The 12,081-nt window shown below is 62.8% G+C and overlaps 1 pseudogene; it reads left to right on the top strand.

Moving 5' to 3' along the window:
- The first annotated feature begins 6,095 nt into the window (after positions 1-6,095).
- LOC135891537 (beta-1,3-galactosyltransferase 2-like) lies at positions 6,096-11,390 on the top strand (annotated as a pseudogene).
- Positions 11,391-12,081: the final 691 nt, after the last annotated feature.

Genomic DNA, 12,081 nt, shown 5'->3' with positions numbered 1-12,081 from the left:
CACTCCGTTGGCTGCCGGCCAGCCTGGGGAGTTGGAAATCTGTGATTCAGTCTAAGCACCGCTCCCGACTTGTCACCTTCGCAGGATTTTAACCCTGGCTGCCTGGTTCTTTCAGCTTATGGCGCTGGTGTGTGGGGTGCAGCTCGGTTTGGGCTCCCCCCCGGGCCGGGCACCTCTGCTGCCCTCAGCATCACAGAGCACCAGTTCCCGGGGCACCTCAGGCCAGGCAGCTCTCTTCCGGGGCCCGTTTACCCCTCCCTGTGCCCCTGGGGTGCGGGTGCTGGCGGGATGGAGGGGGAGCTCGGAGCCGGACATGGGCTGGGCCCAGCAGGACAGCCGGCCTGGAGGCTGCTGCAGGCACAGCTCAGGGGGACAAGGGAGGTTCACGCACTCCCAGTCTGGGACAGGTCCCTCCACTCCCAGTGGGGTCCTGAGCACCGCCCCCCTCACACTGCTCTGCATTAGCCCCCCCCAGGTTTAGGGGGCTCAGGCCCCGGGGGGGGGGGGGGAGATTGTGAGCAGCACTAAAGCGCTCTCAGAGCAGCCGGCCCCGGAGTGTGGGCCCCGCAGTGGGGCATGGTGGGTGGGGAAGGCTGCTGTCCACCTGGCCAGGCTGGTGCTGCCCTGGACTCTGGGTGCAGGCGAGACGGGGCCACCCGGGGGTGGGAAAGGCAGCGGGTGGGGCCTGGGCCATTCACTGCTCTGGCTTGGAGCAGTGCTGGGGGGTTGGTTCCTGCCTGGCTTGTTCTCTGCCACGGGCCAGACTGGGCTCCTCACCCCGGAGCAGCCGCGGGGCCTGAACCCCGGCTGACAACCCTGCCCCCAGCAACACCCCGGGCGAGGGCCTCTTCACGCCGCTCCCTCGAACGAGGAGCCCCGGCGGGGAGAGGCCGCGGCACTGGGCTGGGCAGGGATGGCTGCGGGGCCGCAAGAACTGTGGGGCCTGGCTCGGCTGTCAGCAACTCGGCTCCAACCAGGCTGGAACCCAGGAGCTAGGGGGCGCCGGGGAGGGGGGTGGGGGCTCGGCGGGGGGTGCCGGGCTGTGGGGAGGGGGGAGGGGGCTCGGTGGGGGGTGCCGGGCTGCGGGGAGGGGGGCAGGGGCTTGGTGGGGGGTGCCGGGCTGCGGGGAGGGGAGCGGGGGCTCGGCGGGGGGTGCCGGGCTGCGGGGAGCGGGGCTGGGAGCGTGGCAGGTTCCCCGCTGGAGCAGAGATGGGTCGAAAGGGTGGAGACTCAGGACAAGGAGGTAGCGATGCCTGGTGGTTAGAGCGGGGGTAGGTGGGAGCCAGGACTCCTGGGTTCTCTCCCTGCTCTGGGAGGGGAGTGGGGTCTATGGCTTAGAGCAGAGGGAGGCTGGGAGCCAGGACTCCTGGGTTCTCTCCCTGCTCTGGGAGGGAGTGTCCGGGGACTGCTACCTCCAGGTCCGTATTGTAGCCCCTGGCCTGGGGTGGGGTTGGGGGAGTCAGATTCCAGACTGAAAGGAGCAAGGGGCAGCCTGCCAGGCTCACATACCCAGCGCTGAAATGCAGCTGCCTCTGGGATGGAGCCCAGCTCCCACGTCGCCGTCCCTGACCTAGCCAAGGCCATGCCCTCCACCTGAGGCCCAAATGCAAATCTCCCCGGGAAAGAGCCCCCCCGCTCCCTGAGCCCTGCACTGGCTCCGACCTCCGACACTGCGGCCCTTGTCGGAGCCGGTCACGACCCAGGGAGCGGAGAGCAGCCCCAATGCTGCCTGGAGACCCCACTGGGAAGCTGAAGGGATGCTGGGCAATCCAAGGGGTTACGACAAGAACAGACAGGGCAGTATGGGGGGAGGATCAGGCCCAGGGCTGGTGGGGGAAGGGGGAAGGATCAGGCTCAGTGGGGGGAGGATCAGGCCCCAGGGCTGCAAGGGGGGGTGGCCCAGAGACCGAAAGGTGCTTGATCCTCAGCCCTGATCACCAACCCCCAGCACCTGGCCATGACCGGGAGGGGGGGAGGGCCCCTGGGGCAGACAAGGCCCAGACCCCACATCCGGGAGGGTCCCAGATCCTGGTACCCGGGGCCAGGTGGCAGCAGGGCCTTGACGTCAGGGAAAGCGGCTGGCCCATCCCACCCTGTGGCAATATGTACTAAAGTACAAGTGCGGTGCCCAGCCCAGCCAGCCACCCCATCCCCTGTCCCCAAGCAGCAGGACAAGGGAGGGAAGCAGGAAGTTTGTGGGGAGGGTGCGTGCTGGGCACTGTCGTCAGCCACCTCGTGCACTCCTCCCCCCGCACCCAGAGCGCGTGGAATAAACTGGGCCGGGAGGGGGCCGGCGCAGGAGAGAGAGAAGCGAGCAGGGCTCAGACAGGTGGCACCGCACGGCTCACAGGTGAGCGGGAGATGCTGGGAGAACGGTGAAGGAAAGAGGTGGGGAGAGAGAGAAACGGCTAGACTGAACGGAAAGAGGCAAGGAAACGGGCCACGGATGAGTGTGAAAGCAAGAAGCGAGCTGTATGAAAGGAAGGAGGAACAATTCGAAAGAAAGCCGCGTAGAATGACAACTAAGAAGGGAGGCTGTAGAGAGAGCGAAAGGTAGATAAGGAAAGTGGCCGCGGGAACCAGCTAGAGAGTGATGAATAAGAAAGATGATAGTAACAGAAATTAGAAGCAAATCTCTCTCTCACTCTCACTCTCACGGGGTAGGAAGAAAAGCCGTCCCGTCCCCCCGTCCCCCCGGGGCTCTTGGGTTCGGTCCATGCTCTCTGTGCTGTGTTGTGCTGGCTGGTTTTAACCCTGTCCCGCCCACGCTGCTGGCGGCCCCACAAGCACCGGCGGGTCAGGGCCTTGTTGCTGCAGGGGAGGGAGGGAGCCCATGTGGATCCCCCCAAGGTGAGTCCCCCGGGCTCTGCAATTCTGAATGGGGAGGTGCTTAGAGGGAGAGTCCCGCTGTGGGGGGTCTGCAGAGACCAGGCAAGGGCTGGGGGGGTCTCAGGGAGGGGGAGGGGCTGGGGGCAGGACTCCCCAGTGGGGTTCCAGTGGCTCCTGGGGCGGGGCAGGCTGGGGTGAATTGCCGACTGGCTGGTTTTTGGTACTGCTTGTGATTCCTTCCCTGCAAACGGCTCACGGCCCCGGCCAGCTTCAAACAGGGGCTTAGTATTGCGTCTGTTACTGTAGTCACCAGCTGAAATCAGGGCCCCGTCGTGCCAGGCGCTGCCCAGATGCAGAGCGAGAGACCAGCCCGGCCCCAAAGATCTGGCAGTCTAACTGCACTGGGGTGTGGGGAAACCGAGGCACAGAGCATGGCAGTGACTCAACACAGGGAGCCTGGGGTAGGAACTGAACTCTGGTCTCCTGAGTCCCAGCCCAGCCCTTCCACCCCACAGCCCCAGCTGGTACATTGGTGAAATGACTCCGCGTTCAGGGGACTTGCACGGAAAACTGGAAAATCCTGTTGCCGAGGCTGAAGCCTGGCTGGGAGCTTTAGCTGCCGGCCACATTCCTGCTCCCCCGATGGCCCGAGCTGGGGCTGACTCATGGGCGTAACACTCGGGGTGACCCGATAACCAGGGTGCACAATCAGGACACTTTTTCTGGGGGGAGGGAGGGAGGGAATAGTTGCGTATAGAAGCCAAAGCCCCTAATACTGGCTGGTCCCAATCATAGCGGGACAGCCGGTCACCCTACTAACGCTGCACTCGCCTGTCAGGGCGTCCAGGATCGGGCCCGGTCTCTATCCCGCTCCCTGCGGCTGGGTGTGATGGGGCTGAATGTAACTGACACGACCCCCCCGTCCTGTCCTAGCAGGACTTTAACTAGCCCCAGAGATGGGGCTCCTGACCCTTCCGGGGGACGGTTCCCCAGCCAGCAGGGAGAAGCGGGGTCCCCGGCCCTTCCGGGGGACGGTTCCCCAGCCAGCAGGGAGAAGCGGGGTCCCCGGCCCTTCCGGGGGACGGTTCCCCAGCCAGCAGGGAGAAGCGGGGTCCCTGGCCCTTCCCGGGGGTGTTGGGGAAATCACATTTTCAGGTGATTCGTCAGCCGAAATGTGCTCTAACCAGATTCCCCCATCCCTGCATTCTTTGTCCCACGCCCTTTCACTCACCTCAGAGCACCTGGCTTCCGCTGTCACCTTTGTTCCCATCATCCCGGAGTAGGTGAGGGGGCAGAGAGGCACAGTGTTTAGAGCGCTGGGCTGGCCCTGGGTTCAAGTCCCTGTCGGACTGTGGGCGAGCCATGGAGCCACTTTGGGGCCCCAGTGTGCAATGGGGATGCCCAGATACCAGAGTGGGGGCCTGGTAAGTATCTGCCATTAGCGACTGTATAGTATAGAGCCCACCACTGGTGATACGAGCCACTGGTGCTTTCCATCCATGGAGTTCAAAGCACTTCACGGAGGCAGGACAATCCCCCCATCCCTTTTACAGAGAGGGGAAACTGAGGCATGGAGCGGGGGAGGAATTGGCACAAGGTAATAGAAACCCTGACTGTGCTCTGACCACTAGGTCCCATTCACCTCCCAGAGCTAGGGATAGAACCCAGGAGTCCTGGCTCCCAACCCCCCCCCTGCTCTAACCACTAGACCCGACTCCCCTCCCAGAACTGGGGGTAGCCCGCTGCTCTCAGCAGTCTGCCATAGCTGCCTTCCTGTAGGGTGATCAGCTGTCCTGATTTTATAGGGACAGTCCCGATTTTGGGTCTTTTTCTTATATAGGCTCCTATTCCCCCCCACCCCATCCCAATTTGTCACACTTGCTGTCTGGTCACCCTACCTTCCAGGCAGTAACACAACTGTCGACTCCTGTCTATTACCCCTAAACTCTGACCCCTCTGCTGCTAATGGCCCCCCTGGTGAACAGATCTCACCCCCCTGCAATCCTGCTGTCCCGCCCCTGCTTCCCAGCCGGAAAGGGAAACAGCTGCCCGGGGAAGCTGGCGTGTGGGACTGGGCACTCCCGAGCGCTAGAAAGGTTTTTACTGCTCTGGTTCCTGGGTGTGGAACAGCTGCTGAGCAACCAACACCCCGGGCAATCAGAGCAGCCTGTTACCAGGCAAGTCCCTTTATCGCAAGTGTAACACCTGTGAGCGCAGCACCGTTATCCCGGGTTTATCGCTGCGGAAGTGACACACCAAGGACAAGCTTGGCCCGTGTAGCTGGCCCAGGACTAGAACCAGCATCTTGCTGGGGCTCTGTGACAGGGAGTGACGGGGGCCGTGCATCTGTGCGATGCAAGCGGGGCCTTGAGCACAGCCTGGGCCTCACGCTGCCCTCAGGGGCCGTCTCCCCTCACTGTCTTTTAGCACCATCTCCCCATCCGAGCACCAGGGCCACTTCCTCCCAGCAGTTCTCCCCCCCACCCCCCTGCTCCTGCATAGCCCAGGCCTGACAATCTCACCCCGAGATCCCTGTGTCCAGCCTGTAGCTTGTGGTGGAGCTACAGCAAAGATCTGAAGTCGAAGTACAGCGCCTGAGTGAGGGAGCAAACGCCCCGGTCCTGGCCCTGGCTAATCACCGTTCCTGATCAAAACCTGCCCCTTAGTCCAGTCCCAATGGGTGGGGTCCAGGGCTGGGGGATTAACTGGGCTGGAATAAATGGACCCTAAGAGCCAGAGGTGTTCCCAGCGCTGGGGGGTGCAGCTCCCATACGTCTCGTGGCCCCTTTCCCCCATTGTTTGGTTCTGCGACTGCTTTTCTTGCAAATTATCCTGGGTTATTTTATTAGTGGTATTTATTAGGTGTATTACGGTAGCACCTGGGAGCCCAGCCATGGGCCGGGACCCACACCAAGAACAGAGCAAGGGTCCCTGCCCCACAGAGCCTCCAATCGAAGTCAATGTTACCTAGCTGAGCTCTCCCCCCCCCCTCCCCCCAGTGTCTCGGCGTCAGGCCAGGGCGTCAGTGGTGGGGGATGAGCAGTTTGCAAAAAAGCAGAAGCGGATGCTGGGTTGTGGCGAGGTCTCATGGGAAGGGTGATGTCAGGGAAGCAGACGTGGGCTCAGCGCACAGATCAGTGGAGGGGGCCGCGCAGGGATGGGGACGGTTCTGGTTCCACCTGACCGTTAAGAGCAGGTTTTGACAGGGAGCTGGCGGCCAGGACCCACCTCACCTGGGACAACTGGCCTTAAAAACTTCCAGGGAAATGCTGCACTGAGAAATACCATGGGGTAAGCGGGGGGAGAGGAAATTGGGGGTGGGGCAGAGCTAAAGGGGCGAAAGTGTTTCCCCTCCTCCCCAGCTCGGCCAGGGAATCAGGCTTTGGTTCCGCTCAGGTCGTGATGCGGGGCAGGCAGGGCTGGGCAGAGACTTTTGACACAGGTTCCGAAGGCCTGGCTCTCGGGCGACTGGTCTAGAGAGGCTGTGGGATCTAGTGGTTACAGGACACCTGCACCCTGGGCTTAGCTCCGGGAGGGAGTCGGCTTAGAACAGGATGGGGCCTGAGAGCCAGGACTCCTGGGTTCTATGCCCAGCCCTGAAAGGAGATGGGGCAGGGTGTGGGGTGGTTGTGGAGGAGGGTGGGAGCCAGGACTCCTGGGTTCTATGCCCAGCCCTGAGAGGAGATGGGGCAGGGTGTGAGGTGGTTGTGGAGGAGGGGTGGGAGCCAGGACTCCTGGGTTCTGTGCCCAGAACAGAGAGGAGATGAGGCGGGGTGTGGGGTGGTTGTGGAGGAGGGGTGGGAGCCAGGACTCCTGGGTTCTGTGCCCAGAACAGAGAGCTCTCAGCGCTGTCACTAGAACTAGGGTGACCAGACAGCAAGTGTTAAAAATCGGGACGGGGGTGGGGGGTAATAGGAGCCTATATAAGAAAAAGACCCAAAAATCGGGACTGTCCCTATAAAATCAGGACATCTGGTCACCCTAACTAGAACCCATGTGTGCTTGGTTCCCGCTCTCGCCAGCAGCGCCCCCCAGGCAGTGGCACAGGCCCCGCTATTCCCCAGAGGATCGGGGCCCTCGGACACACCTGCCCCTCCCCTGCAGAGCAGCTCTTCCTGTCCCCTTTGCGGCGCCTGCTCGGGAGTGCCAGGGTCTCCTGGTCCCTCCGGGGCCTGGGCTGAGCCACGGGGAGGGCAGGCGCTGGGCCTGATCCTGCAGGCGCGTTCCCCCCTGCCTGTGCCCAGGTACTGCCCCCGCTGGGCTCAGCCAGAAGGAAGAAAAGCTTGTGAGCGTCACTAGACCCGGAAACCCACAGACCCACCTACGACGCCTCCCCCTCCCCACAGGAGGTGCCAGGCACCTGGGCATGAGCCCGCTCAGCCATCCCCTCCAGTGGCTGGCGGCCCCGGCTCACTAGAGGCCCAGCAGCCAACGCCAGCTATGGGGAGAGCGGGGAATGAGCCAACCAACAGCCAGCGGGGACCCAGCCCCCAACCTGGCCAGGCCTGGCCCTTTCCTGTCACCCCCTTTTCCCAGCTCCTGACCCCCAAATTCCTTGTTCCCTGGCAAGTCTGACCGGAGGCCCCCTCTTTGCTGGGAGGGAAATCGATTTCCTCCTATGCACCTGCTTGGTAGGAAGGGGGCCTAGTTGGTGGGGCACTGGAGGGGGAGCCAGGACTCCTGGGTTCTCTCCCTGGCTCTGGGAGGGGAGTGGGGTCCAATCAGGGCCAGCTCTGGCTTTTTGGCTGCCCCAAGCAAAACAAAAAACAAAACAAAAAACAGGGCGGCCAGAACGGCAAAGCAAAAAAAAACCTGCGGCGCGGCCGGAGCGCGGGTGCAGGGGGACCGGCTGGGGGGGGGGGGGAGGGGGAGGGAGCAGGCGGGAGAGAGAGAGAAGGGGGCGGCCAGGGCTACAGCGGGGGCGCTGCCACGCAGCCCCTCCCGCTGCGCCGCCTCCTGCCGCCTGCCGCGAGGGCTCCGCTCCGGTCAGTGGGGAGGGAAGGAAGAGGACTGCCCTGCAGGGCGCTCTGGTTCTCCGCGCCGCCGCCCCCTACAGGCGGGGCCTTGATCTCGACTGGGGTCTGGGTGGTGCCCGGCGCGACGGGGCCCTGATCTCGGCTGGGGTCTGGGCGGCGCCCGGCGTGACGGGGCCCTGATCTTGGCCGGGGTCTGGGCGGCGCCCGGTGCGAGGGGGCCCTGATCTCGGCTGGGGTCTGGGCGGCATCCGGCGCGAGGGGGCCCTGATCTCGGTTGCGGCCTTTCAGTGCTACCATCCTAGTGACATGATAACCCTAATAATTTCCAGGGAGGGTTGAGCGCTGTAACCTCACGTCCACAGCACAAGCCTCTCCGGATTGCGCTAAAGCAGCAGCTCCGTTAGCGAGCGGCAGTAGTGGGCTGTTATCCTGTATGCAGAGCAGCCACTAGAGAGGAAATCTCTCTGTCCACCCCCCATCAGCTTAGTAGCGGAGTCAAATCTGCAGTGCCTTGATCCTCACACGCACCCCCCCGTGGGGGGAAGGGCATCACACACAGGTGGAAACTGAGTCATGGCATCACTCAGGAACGCCACGGCAGAGCAGGGCCTTGCCGCCGGTCTCCCAAGTGCTAAGCTAGAGCCCCAGCCACAGGCCCATCCTTCCTCTGTCCACACAGCACTTGACACCCAACGCACACTGGGGCCTTGCAGGGGACAGGTTCGGGGGCTGCGAACTGCTGGGCAGGGGCTCCCGGATCTGGCAGTTCCCCTTGGCACCAGCTCTTACAGCCAGTTTTCTCTGGAACCGCACTGCTGCCAAAGGCATCGATTGCCCAATACCGCAAGGCCCCAGGAATGCTGCCCAGCAGCCGGCGGGAGGCCCCAGTGGGAGAGGCAGAGACTCTTCCTTGTTTGCCTGTCCCTGCCCTGTGAAGATCTCTACTTCCAGGCTGTCTTGGGCAGGCTAGCCAGCTGCCACTCCGCATACCAGAGCCATCCCCACTGGGCTGCTAGCCAAACAGACACAGCCAAGGGAAGGGCCTTCACCCTGCTCACCTAGGGAGTGAACCCAGGAGTCCTGGCTCCCAGCCCCTCCTGCTCTAACCGCTAGACCCCACTCCCCTCCTGGAGCTGGGGAGAGAACCAGGCGTCCTGGCTCCCAGCCCCTCCTGCTCTAACCGCTAGACCCCACTCCCCTCCCGGAGCTGGGGAGAGAACCCAGGAGTCCTGGCTCCCAGCCCCTCCTGCTCTAACCACCAGACCCCACTGCCCTCCCGGAGCTCGGGAGAGAACCCAGGCAGCCTGGATCCCAGCTCCCCACTTCTCCTCCCCACTGCCTTGATCCTGTTGCATTCCCAAGCAACTCTGGGGAGGCAGAAGATTAAATACATCAGCCAACGGGCTTCAGCCGCAAAGCGGCAGGCAAGCACTCCCCACTCCCCACCGCACCAAGCTGTTTACACTTGGCCGAGGTGTCCTGGTGCTAATCTCTGCTCCAGACTTCCCCCCACCCCCCTGTTTGCTCTGGACACAGGCCCAAACGCTGCTGGACTCGGTTTCCTTCTCACCAGGCCAAGGGGTGCCCCTGCCACTCCCGGACCTCTTGCAATCTGAGAATCAAAGTTCCAGGATGCTGGGGCCGGCTGGAGGAGCGGGTTCCGTGGTGTGACTCATGGAGCTGCCGTAGGAGGGGGCTGGCTGGTTTGGTCTCACAAGATCCCGGCTTGGTCTCTCCTAGCGCCTGCGTCCCAGAGACCAGGAGCCTCCCCACCCTACTGGGTGTTTTCCAACCCCTGGTGTGTGTGGAGTACGGGGTGGTGGGGGTCACTGTGAGAGAGACAGGAAACGCTGCTCACCGGCCACTGAGATGCAGCTGCCTCTGCGGTGGAGCAGCCCGTGTGCGCAACAGCCAGACGGCAACACGGCACAATGTTTATGGGGGGTGCTGGGGGACATAACGGATGGACGGTGTCTCCTGCTGCAGTTGCGAGGGGGCTTTAGGGAAGGGAAATGGAATGAGGCAGGTGTATCCAGGGCAGCAGCGTTAGCAGCGTAAGCCAGGTAGACGGGCCAGAGGACCTTGTTTTTAATGTCTCACCCACTTAGAATTAAGCTGCCAATTCAGAGGGGAGAGCGCCCCCTACTGAACCCCCACCCCACTCCCTGCAGCACAGCGCCCCCTAGTGCCAGGCTGGGGCATTGGGGTCAGTACTGACTGCCAGGGGACAGCGCCCCCTACTGAGCCCCCTGGTCCCTGCAGCACAGCGCCCCCTAGTGGCATGCACCCCTTCCCCTGCAGCACACAGTGCTCTCCCATCTAAGAGCAGACCCAGCCCCCCCGGGAGATGGGGGTCACAGCCCCAGGAGGCCGGGCTTGCTCCCCATGGCTCCTGGCCGCTCTCGTGCTAATGCAGACGGGGCCTCCCTCTCTCTAGGTCTGTGCTGGAACGACACAGGAGAGGCCCGTGACTCTAAGAACTCTGCCAGCATGAGGGCCGGCTTCCCACGCAAGCTGCTCTTCCTCTGCTTCTCCTCCTTCCTCTTCCTGCTGCTTGTCATCGTCCACCAGGACGCCCCCAGGACCCTGCAGCTGGGGCTCTTGGCCGCACCCCGGCGTGAGCCTGTCTCTGCGGAGCCACTCCAGGGCAGCCCCGTCTTCCAGTGGCGAGGCACTGAGGAGGAGAAAGCCAGGCACTCCATGCCTGTGCCCGTGCCCAGCCGCCCGCCAGCGTCCACCAGGCACCCGCTGCAGGTCGTCTACCCCTACAGCTACCGCTTCCTCCTGAACGAGCCGGACAAGTGCCGGGAGCGGGCGCCCTTCCTGGTGCTGCTGGTGGTGACGGAGCCCAAGGACATCGAGGCGAGGAACGCCATCCGCCAGACCTGGGGCAACGAGAGTGCCGTGCCCGGCGTCTCCATGGCGCGGCTCTTCCTGACCGGGGTCCACCCACACTACAGCGCCCCGCTGCAGCGGCTGCTGGAGGAGGAGAGCGCCCTGCATCGCGACATCATCCAGCAGGACTTCCTGGACACCTACAACAACCTGACCCTGAAGACGCTGATGGGCATGGAGTGGGTGAGCAGGCACTGCCCCAATGCCAGCTACGTGGTGAAGGCCGACAGCGACGTCTTCCTCAATGTGGGCTTCCTCGTCCGGGAGCTGCTGCAACCTCAGCTGCCCCCCAAGAAGGACTTCATGACGGGGTACATCTACAGGAACACTGGGCCGCTGCGGAGCAAGGCGTACAAGTGGTACGTGCCCCGGGAGGTGTACCCCAACGACACCTACCCCCCGTACTGCGGCGGCCCCGGCTATGTGCTCTCTGGAGACCTCGCCAAGAAGGTGTATGGGGTGGCCCAGACCCTCCGGGTCATCAACATGGAGGACGTGTTCATGGGGATCTGTTTGTACGAGCTGGGCGTCAGCGTGACCGACAGCCCCTGGGGCCTCTTCAACATCGTCTGGCTGGAGTATGAGAAGTGCCGGTTCTCCAAGCTGGTGTTGGTGCATCACTTCGGGCCCACGGACCTGCTGAGGGTCTGGCCGGACTTCCTGGGCGGGAACAAGACGTGCCCCAGCTAGAGGGGTGGGGAAGGAGCTGGGACGTGTGCAGGACGCACGGGCAGGGACGCAGGCTGGGCATGGAGCCTTGCCCAGACTGACACCCCAGTGTGTACACACACCTGCTGCTGTGTACACCCCCAATGTACACACACACACACGCCTGCCGCTGTGTACACCCCCATGTACACACACACACACGCGCCTGCCACTGTGTACACACACACCTGCCACTGTGTACACCCCCATGTACACACACACACACACAGACTCATAGACTTTAAGGTCAGAAGGGACCAATATGGTCATCTAGTCTGACCTCCCGCATGATGCAGGCCACAAAAGCTGACCCACCCACAACAGAATATTCCAGCCTGCGACCCCTGCCCTATGCTGCGGAGGAAGGCGAAAAACCTCCAGGGCCTCTGCCAATCTACCCTGGAGGAAAATTCCTTCCCAACCCCAAATATGGCGATCAGTAGAACCCCGAGCATACAGGCAAGATTCTACAGCCGGACCCTCATTTTACCCGCGATGGCACGTTAATGCCTAATTGACTAAAATCACGTTATCCCATCAAACCATTCCCTCCATAAACTTATCAAGCCTAATCTTGAAGCCAGAGAGGTCTTTTGCCCCCACCGTTTCCCTCGGAAGGCTGTTCCAAAATTTCACCCCTCTGACGGTCAGAAACCTTCGTCTAATTTCAAGC

This window comes from Emys orbicularis, chromosome 19 (genome assembly GCF_028017835.1).
Source record: "Emys orbicularis isolate rEmyOrb1 chromosome 19, rEmyOrb1.hap1, whole genome shotgun sequence".
Taxonomy (NCBI): domain Eukaryota; kingdom Metazoa; phylum Chordata; order Testudines; family Emydidae; genus Emys; species Emys orbicularis.
This window is presented reverse-complemented; position numbering and strand designations above follow the sequence as displayed.